Source organism: Teleopsis dalmanni, chromosome 2, assembly GCF_002237135.1.
Source record: "Teleopsis dalmanni isolate 2A chromosome 2, ASM223713v2, whole genome shotgun sequence".
NCBI lineage: Eukaryota > Metazoa > Arthropoda > Insecta > Diptera > Diopsidae > Teleopsis > Teleopsis dalmanni.
Window position 1 is genome coordinate 233,234,039 of NC_051847.1, and position 11,018 is coordinate 233,245,056.

The following is an 11,018-nucleotide window of genomic DNA, read 5'->3' on the forward strand; positions in this document are numbered from 1 at the left end:
ATAATGTGAATATGCGAAGAAATAATTTTGAAGTTTGAAAACAGCAACAACAAAAACGAAGTGCAATAATAATTTAAACTTTTTAATTTTTAATTTTTAATTTTATTTTAAACATTTTTGGTTAATTAATTAAAATACAATTCTGAGCTGAATTCGTGTGCAAAAAATTCAGGCTGCAAGTGTGCCACTCTGCAGTATGCGGTGTGCGGTGTGTGGTGTGTGGTGTGCGGTGTCCGGCGTATAGTATTTGGCACTTGTTTGAAATTCTGGAAATTTATGAGATTTTCAAATTAATTTTTTTTTGTTTTTGCTTACAAAACTTGGCTACTGACACATACACACATACATACGTACATATATCATCTGTCTATATTCATAGTTTGTTTATTTATGCGAGTACTTAATAATTCAAGTGTGGCTAATTCAGTTGGTCATACTGGAGTAACTTGGCCAATTAAACTTACTTTACTGTTATGTTTGCTTTCTTGGCGATATCAGCGGTGGTAAATGGTGCGATTAATACATTTGGAATGAAAATAAAAATGATTTCTTAAATTAAAAAATTTATAAATTAAATTTTAAATAACAGTAATAATTTCTTTTACTAAAAAATAATTAATAGTTTTTAAAAATATATTGAATTATAAGTGAAAAAATAATTGTTAAGGTTTGAGGAAGTCAGTAAATTAGATTAGATCATCTTATTGATTCTAGAAATCCACTTATCATACTAACCTCAGACTAAATCCATTTCAAGCCTTAGATACTCTTCAAGGGACAGTCTGACAGAAACTTTAAACCTGTTTCAAACCAAAGATACTCTCCTGATTTTCTAAGCAGCAGCGAACAAAACTGATATCTTTCGAACCAAACATAACATATGTACATGCTTAGGGGCAGTCACACAACTAGCTAACATCCCATACATCCTATATGTTACTATAAGCTGGAAAATGATGTGTTCTTCATTGTTGTAGCATGAGTCATTGAAGAAAATATACAATATTCTAGTTTTCTAAGCAGTAGTAAACAATCATCAGTCCACCACAAGACTGTCATGTTTTAAATCAAAGATACTCTCTAAGGGGTAATCAGACACGTAACTAATATTCTTTGCAAAGTCAACGACTGACTCCTACCTACTCATGAGTTGTATAATAATAGGTTCCTAATCAGAAAAAAGAGGCTGTCAGTAAAAGGGCTTATGCAATTTCATACCTAAGATACTCCATAAGTTTTTTATACGGTATTGAACATTCACTATTCGCATTAAAATACTGTTATCTTTCGAGTTTAAAATATTCTCTAAGGGGTGATCAGACATCTGCCTTAGATCATGTATAATGTGAATGCCTAACATTTTTACTCATAAGCTGAACGATGATATCTTTCTAACTTTTGTGGTAAGAGTCTGTGAAGGAAATATACAATTTCCTAGTTTTCTAGAAACAGTAAGCCGACACCAATTCCATTATAAGACTGATACCACTTGAAACTAAAATACACTCTAAGAGCAGTTAGACAATTTTTATATGATAGCTATTTGAGTTGATAGTATTTGATCATTCATTATTTGAAGAGTTCATTATATTGAGTGTTTATTAAAGTCTATTGTAATTAGAAACCGGGAAACTTCTCTTCTCTATTTCCTATTTGCAAACTTTATACTAAAATCACAATCACATAATTGCAGATTACTGAATAAAATTATAGTTTTAATCCGTTGCTGTTTTATAACTTAACTATAACTTTCAATGAGCAAATATCGAAACTGTTATTTTCCCATAACCGGTCATATTTTTAAAATGTTATCGATCCATTAACTGTCGCAATTTCTTATCCAGTTTTTATTGTAATTATTGATTTACATTTGTTATGATAAGTAAGGACCAATGGATCGTTAATAATACCAGTTAGGAACTGCGATCATGTTCATTATTTATCATTATTATATATCATGTTTAATAAAAATATTTGTATTGATATTTTTTACACCTCAGTTTTTGAACTTTAACTCACTATTGCCAGAGAGTCAGATGTTAAGGAAAAAACCGGTTACAGATCTGCTGCAGAACTCAGCAGCTTTAAATTAATATTAAGCAATCAAAAAAAAAAATGTACTGTCACAGTGTTATTAATACAATATATCGCAGAGATTCACAACTTGCTCTTTAGAATAGCTGGGCTTGGGAGTAGACTTTAAACATATCCTTCTATTGCCACTACAGAGAAATTCATAAAAATCGTATTAGAATGTGCTACCATAAATGTACATACATATACGTTTAAAATATGTTTTAGTATCCCCTTTTTTTAAATTTCTGATTAATGTAATACGAGTATCTTCTATAGAAGGTATATTTATTTTATCGATGAATGATTTTTCTGAATCTTAATAATTCAAATTTAAGTTTATCAAAATTAGTAACTTAAAAAATTTAAGTAGATATTAATATATATACAAATCTTTGTTAAACCCAGTTTGTTATAAGTAGGCTCGAAATTTCTCTAGTATAAGCCATAAGTAAGATTTATTCATTTTCTTTAGAAGTTTAACTTAACGCGATCTTTTCCAGTTAAATTCCACTTAAGTTTTGAAATGATATTCTAAATGGTTTAGTTATAAAACAATATAAATGAAAGAATTCTTTTTCTTTTTCGCTTGTATAGATTTTATAATTAGATTTCTTTTGACTAGTTTTTAATGTTTTTTAATTTGCCTTTCCGTATAATTATACTAAATAATAAATCAATTGAAATTTCCCAGGCAATGTTCTGTCATAATCATAGTGACTAAATCTTTCACATTTACAATTCTCACTTGCAGTTTCACAAAAAAAAACTATTCATACATTAAACAATGGAAGGCTAATATAAGATTTATGGCTAATAAGACGGAGTTTTTCTGGTAAACCATTTCTTTTTCATTAAAAGTAAGCATAAAACAACAATAAAATCTCAACGTAAACAGTTTAATTAAGTGTCATGCAGCCGCAATAATGCCGGACATGATTAATGTCTACGACGGTTCCTAACGTGTCTTCTTTTTGTAAAAGCAGATGCATGGCTTAAATACCGTTCGGTGGGGACTGCATATTTTCATATCAAAGTTACCAGTCAAAAAAATCATTTCAAAGCTACCAGTTCGTGAGTCTTCAAAAGCAAAGAGCCATACAAATCCATTGATAAAAGTAATGACAGCTTTTATGAGAAACGCTTTACCTGGGAGTTGCACTGCATCCGCAGCTGCTGACTTCAAGTTGATAACAAAAGCAGTTTTTCCAGCTGCCATTTTTGGCCAAGATCATGGTCATCAAGTGGCACTGCTCTGGCTTATGTAGCTCTCTGACTGTGTGGCTATGTTTGAGCAATGGTGCGCAAGCTTCTGCATCTATTCAAGGTAAAATGAAATGCTTACCATTTCAACTTTTCTATAAACCCGTAAGTAAATCTAAGTCTAACATGTTTTACAGTAACAGACCAAGTTTGTGCAGAAACTTAAGTTTGTTTTTTATATTGCAACTATTCATTATTTTCTTACTTGTATAATTAAGTTTATACATTTTTACATATATAAGTATATACAACTTTTATAAGTTTTTATATTGCTACTATGATTTTAGTACTTTGACATTTGCTAATTAAACTGATTTGCTTGTTCGTTGGTTGCTTGTTTTTTGAGTAACGGGCTAAAGAGTGGATTTTCAAGGACTTGATAGAGGATTTAGGTCAAACATGAACTTGTAAATCCAATTAAAAATAAGATAAACAACAGGATATTGAAGTTAAGAAGTAGAATATAATAATTTTTTATTTATATAAATGTAACAGTGCTTTAACAACCTTTTCGTTTGCTTCATTCGGTACTGTCAATTGGAATTTTCGATTTAGACTTTGTTTATAATAGAATCGAATACAGTAATTACCCTTATAAGGCGGTACCCTTATAACACGTTTTCAGATAACGTGATTTCAATCCTCTGTATAACACGGGCATTCCCCCATATAACGCGGGGATTTGTACAGTTCATAATTAGCTTCGCATACCTTTGCACTTGTGTATATGGGGTATACGGGCATACCCCTAAAACGCGATACCCTATAACGCGGAACCAATCTACCGTGTTATATGAGATTACAGTAATTGTTTTCTAGAATTTAATATAATATTTTCATATTCATATTAAAATATGAATATTATTTTCATATTATTTAATTATTCTGTTATTGAATCTTTGTGCCAACACCCAAAATTTTGTATACATGGAATACATTCGAGATTATACAAAGAATATAAGACCCCCATACATGAAAGAGATGAAAAATATACATAATTATAATTATTTTGTATGAACACTCATATATATGTTATGCAGTATTACTTAACGGGGCAAGTTCAACACACCCAGCAGTGTAGACATAAAAAACATAGAATATAAAAAAAATATATACATATGTTTGGGCCCAAAAAAAATTACTTTGTTATATATTCGATAGGTCGTAGGTAGTAAGCAATATTTTAGTTTTGCTGGAATCAAGATATATAAATTTCAAAACTAAGGGTATTTACGTTAATACGTTAATTGCTAGAAGTTGCTTCCTAAAATTTTGATTATATTATTATAATGTTTGTAATCATTTCTATTAAGTAGCAAAATTCAATTAACAATCAGTGTTAATATGCCAGGAACTGTTATGCCTAAGCGATTAACTAGCTTTCACACATAAAAAAAATTGTTTTTAATGGCCTACAAAATTTCCCGCTCAGTCTGGTAAAAAAGATATCTTCCATCTTAAATATAAATCAACTCAATCAAATACACAAAACATAACCTGTCAGTCAACTGTTGATTAGAAATTCAATTGAACGCGCTTGTTAAAAAATTATATTAATTATATAAAAATTATATTAAAAATAATATTATTTCGTCAATTGCACAAAGAAAAAAAATTTGCAATTGCATTAAATTTTTTTTTATTTTCGTTGCAATTTTTGTAAACATCCAACTTGTCAGTGTTGCATGCAACAGCTTTGGTAACGGTAACCTGTGCCATTTTACGTGGCGAATGTGTGCCATTTTGTGCCCCGGCTCCGTAGAAATTTCAGTTATTTTTCCATCTTAACACTTTTTGGCGCTTAAAAAGTTGTTAAATTATTGCGGAATTTTTGTTGTGATGGCAACATCGTTTTTTCGTTTTTTTTTTGTTTTGGTTTTTTTTATTTTCTTCTTGCAGTTCGGCTTAATTTTTGCTGTAATTTTTGTGGTTAATCAACATTCCTGACCACTCAATTCGCCGCTGACATTGCTAAATGCCAATTTCAAATAAATTTCCCAATTTCTTCTAACAATTTTTTTATTTTATTTATTTTTTTTCTTCGTGACAGTAAAATTTTTGTTTTGCGAAAACTGTCGATTAACTAAAATTGCACAAATTAAAACAAAACAAAAAAACAAAACAAATTGCATTATATGAAAAATAATTTGCAGAGAATTGTACTTCACAAAATTTAATTAAATTTATTAATTAATCAACGATTGGAGTGGAGTACAAGGATTTGCTGTTGACCCGCACTTTTGGATTTCATTAAAAAAAATTTTCTCTAAAATTTTTGCATCAGCAATGTCACATGAAGGTAAGTTCCCCTTTTTTTGTTATTTATTTTAAATATATTTGAAATATTTCTAGTCACCATATTAATTTTATTAGATAAAAAAATACTTTTTAAAAAAATTATTTTTAAAGAGGTTTTCAAACAGTAGTGAACTACAACAACAAATTTTTATTGCAACATGTTATTTGAAAAATATTTCGACTATATTTTATTGTTCACTTCACGGCACCTCATAAGAACATTATAGTACGCTGTAAATGACTATAGAATATAGCCGAAATATTGGCTCAAATAAAATTAAAAAAAATATATATATTTTATTCTATTACTATACTATATCTATTACTATATTATCTTTATATTTTTGAAAACAATTTTTTAAAACAATTAATCCGTTTAAAAATAAAATTATTATTAAGATATAAAAGTATATGCCTGCTTGTAAGCATTGAAAATGTTTAAATAAATATTTTTTACAAAAATCTTACATATGTGAAATAATTTTGACATATTTTTAGTGCTATTATGGGGCACTCTTTTCTTATTTTATTTCCTTGTAATCTTTCTTTTAATTGTTATCGGCTGCCTGTATTTTTTATAGGGCTATGTTATGTAGAGTGTCATGGGCTCGTCTAAATTGTTTCTTCTGAGCTTTGACGAAGAGTCAAGAGTGTCTTAGAAATTGCAATAATTTGCTTTTAAAAGACAATAATTTGCTTTGCCTAAGTGATGAGACACAGATAGCCTCGGCTGTTAGTTGCAGTTTGGTAGTTACTTTTTTTTGACAGTTTTTAGTGCTGTTAGTTTAAATGTTTAAGTGCTGTTGACTGGCACTTCGCTTATTACTTTTCGATTTTGGTTAGTAAAGAGCTTGTAAGTTTTGAAATTAAAATAACATAAAATTAATTTGTTCAAATGAGTCAAATATTTTGTTCGGCAGATTATTTTATGAAAATTTAATATTAGTATTTTAATCATAACCGATGGATTGCCTTTGGTTCGATTTTCTTTATCCTAAATGTGTCATTTTTTTTATTAACTTTTTTTATTAATTAATAATATTGTTAATAATTAATTCGAGAAAAGTCAGCAAACAATTTTTATAGAGCACTTATTTTGAACGCATAGGAATGCATAATTAACTTATAAACCCTTCTTGGACATAATAATTATATTAACTGTTAGTGTGATTTTAGTGCAGTTATGTTGAAAAAAGGCACTAAAAGACGATCATGTGTATATATGAGAATTGATAAGTAATGATAATTGAATAAAGTAGGGGACATATAATTATTGAAACATAAAAATATTAACAAGTTAGTAATCGCATTACAGAATTAATTCCTTCATTGAAATATAATAGAACAAAATATAAGAGAACTATATATATTCAATCATGATATGAATGTAGGTCGGTTGAATCAATTGCCAGTTTTAATCAAAATATTTCGAATCAAAATATTGAATAACTTTTAAGTTATTTTTTATATTTGCATAATAATTTGTTTAAATATATTTTAACACATACGCAAATAAAAATTTATAATAAATAAGTAACACATAAAAAATTTTAATATTCTTGCTTCAGCTTTCATATTATGTTAACGAGTTTATTTAATGGATTTACTTAAGATGATGTGTTAAGATGTTTTAGATAAATTTTAAATTAGATTTTCTTGTTGATAACTTAACTTATGATATAAAAGATAATAAACTAGTTGACAATCATGCAGTTAAAGAGTTTTTTTAAACTCAAAAGAATGTTGAGTTTGCCAAGGAAGTTAATAATAGAATGTATCTGACATTGAATATAAAAATATAAATAGACCACGCAGTCTGCAATTATTAATTATTTCTAAATATTTTAAAAATTAAAGCCCTGTAGTAACTTTCAACTTAAACTAATGTAAGTAAAGAACCCACTACAGCATAAAGTGATTATCGTTTTAATTACATTAACACTTTCGGTTTATTTTAAAGATATTATAAAAAAAAAATAAAATAAAAAGAAATAAATTTTATTTTGAAGTTAAAATGGGGGTACATAAAATATATGAGTACCTCTTAATTTTATTAATTATAGCTTGAAATTTTATTTACTTTCTTTACGATCATAATTGCAGCAGCTTTATATGAGGTTTTGATTTGCATTTAATGAAATAATGTGTTGTATACAAACGACGAGATACTTTTTATATACAATAACTGCTTTCGGTTTGTTTATTAAATTAACCTGGAGAGGAGACAATACAAACTTCATTAACAATTACATAACTGCATATGGAGATAGATATGTATCTATCTATCTGACGTGATGAAAATATGAAGAGTGTTGTTTAGTAAAAGTGAAAAAATAGCGTCGAAAATAAATTTCCAACCTTAATGAAATTAAAAAAATATTTTTAAGCAAATTAACCATATTTTATCAGCGGATGTATGAGGCAAATAACCTACAATCGGTTTTCTCGAATTTAACAATAAATTAATTTTATAGAAGTACTTATAAATTTTGATGTACCTAAGAGAAATGTTATTTTGATTAATGTTAGAATTTGGGGGAAGATATATTTATATTATATATGTAGATATATAGCCTTATATTATTTTTGTCGTCTTTCCAGAAAACTTTATGTATAAATTTTTGTAAAATTCTATATTTTTTTAATATTAATTTATGTACCTATGAACATTTTTTGTGAAAAAATTGTTTAACTACCGTCGACCATTTATTTACAGTTGACCCTTGAAATAAACTACCTATTGCTTTTTCATCCTATCTCGTCTAATCAATAATATTTATGTGGTCCTTGAACACCATTACTTTTAAATCGTCTAATATCTTAGGATATAATATTATGTACAAAAGTATTAAAGGTATAACTCTATAATATAACTATTGAAGTGAACAGTACTTTACTGTACATATTCTGTGTTAGAAACTGTAGGGTGTCAAACAAAGTCGTTACAGCAAAGTTGTCAGACACAACATTTTGTCAACGTAAACATCAAATTTCAGTTTCTTCAGATTGGAACCACATTAAAATCACTCAATGGAACAAACGAATTTTTTTCTTAATTTTCTTTTTCTTTGCTCCCAAAACTTTCTATTTCGTTTCCATTAAAGCAAATAGTTTTTCAGCTTATTTTTCTTTAAAATACTAGTAAAAACAATAAAAAAGTATTAAATTTTAAACAAATAATTTAATTAATTTTATTATCCATTTGATGATGGAAATATCATGTGAGTGTACAGATTTATATTTGACTGTTACAAAAAACAAAAAATTTGCTTAATTTTGTTTTTCCACTTAACTTAAATATTTCTAAATAATTTCTTTAATAACAATTTTTTTTCTAAATTATTCAGTTTCCAATATTCATTTTAAGTGCGAGTATTCACTTATTTGCTTGTTATTTACAAAACTACATATTCATATAAAATGTGTGGCAATTTAGCGTTAGCGAAACTTTTAAATTAATATTTACATAAAATATTAATAAATATTTTTTGTATTAATATTTAAATTAAATATAAACATTTTTACCTTAACAAAGAACATCTGATTTAAATTAATCGAAAACTAAACAAAATTGCAGAGGCAATAAAACTCTGTAAAGTAGGTTCTATATTAGTTTTTATTGACGCAACAGGGTTCAAAGACCTAATTTAAGCCCAGAAGGGGCACAATATACCCGATGTGCCACATCCACTAACAATAATAATAAATAAAATTGCAACATTACTGTAATTTTAACGAAATTCTTGAAAAATCCTACTGAAAAAAAATTCCTCTATTTAACTGAAGTAATCCAGATAAGTTGAAATTCAAATCAAGAGAGCTGACTGCTATCGGTTGAAGAAATATTTATACAATGTGAAGTGTAGAATATTGTCGCAACTACAGAAGACATATACTTATATTAATAAAAATCTTCGATGTTATTATAGATGGAGCACCTCCATAAAATTCCAGTGGGAATTCCGAATGTGTAGAAAACCAGACTTGCACAATATGTACCAATTACAAGTGGGGTCCAGTAGTTATAATTCAATTGTTTAATATTATCCCAAACTACAACAGGTCATGTTAAAACTGCTATGATGTTCCATATCACTACGTATGTTTCTTTTATATTCGAACAATAAGAATTATATATCCAACCAATATAGACCAGTAAGAAAATACTAACAATAGATATTTCTTGAACTTATTTTCCACTCCATACAACATTTTTATATCGACTAAATATATTTGTAGTAAATAAACTTATGAATAGGTGACCAATACATTAACTAATTAACTTAATAATGTTATTAAAAATTTATAAATTAGTTATCAACACATTTAAGTTGCATGTTTGTAGTAAAAACTGTTTTAATATATAATAATGATATTAAATTTTAAATACAATTTCACAACCGTTGCCAAACCCATTATAGTCAAATTAAATTAGTATTAAATATACATATTAAATTAATATTAATTACTTCGTTTAAAAATTAAATTATAAAAGGGTTCTATAACAAAATTTTAAATATTCCAAATTTCAAATTTCTGAATAGTATTTTTTTTTTGTTTTAGTTTATGAAAATTATTCACAATGTTGCCATACAATTGAATTTACAGTTCAACTGCAATTTTAAATGTGGATAACTATCTGGTTTATCCTCCAGCCAATAATTATTTCTACCTATAGTTATTTTTTACCTGTTAAACCTGAAAAGATACAATAGGTTTGCATGAAAGAAGGAGTAGACGCCTAAAAAGAGACTTATTTTATTCATCTAACAAGTGGTTCTATATGAAAACTGTAAGAAATATCAATAGAACCATGAATGGATTTTGATTAATGTTAGAAAAAAATATATTAGAGGTAATACTAAATCCTGCCTACAAATAAATAAATAAAGGACTTTGACCATAATGTTTAGTATGCAAGTTTTTAAGATAGACAAAACAAGTTTTGCAAATATATAATAGACGCTATTTCAAATTAATGAAAGTTTATAAAAACATATATATGTATACGACTATACTAGTCATCATCGTAAGTTCTCAGCCTGAAATAATCAATTAATTAGTTTTCGGAAATGTATATTCTATGCCATATATAAGTGGGCGTCACGCTTTCTGTTGTATTATATTATTTCAATCATTTTTTTTATTTTTGAGATTAGCAAAATAGTATAGAAATAATTCTTTGTGTTAATAATTTTAATGCATAGTGCAATTGATATTAGAATAGAAGAATAGAAGAATTTGTATACGAAGTACTGTCTCTCAGTAGAGTGGAACACTGCGGGCATGACTGTTCTTATATCTATCTATCTGCTATCCGCCCCCAGCTGAACATAAGTCATTCCACTCCTCAAATGAAGATCAAAATGTTAATTGTTGAAGAC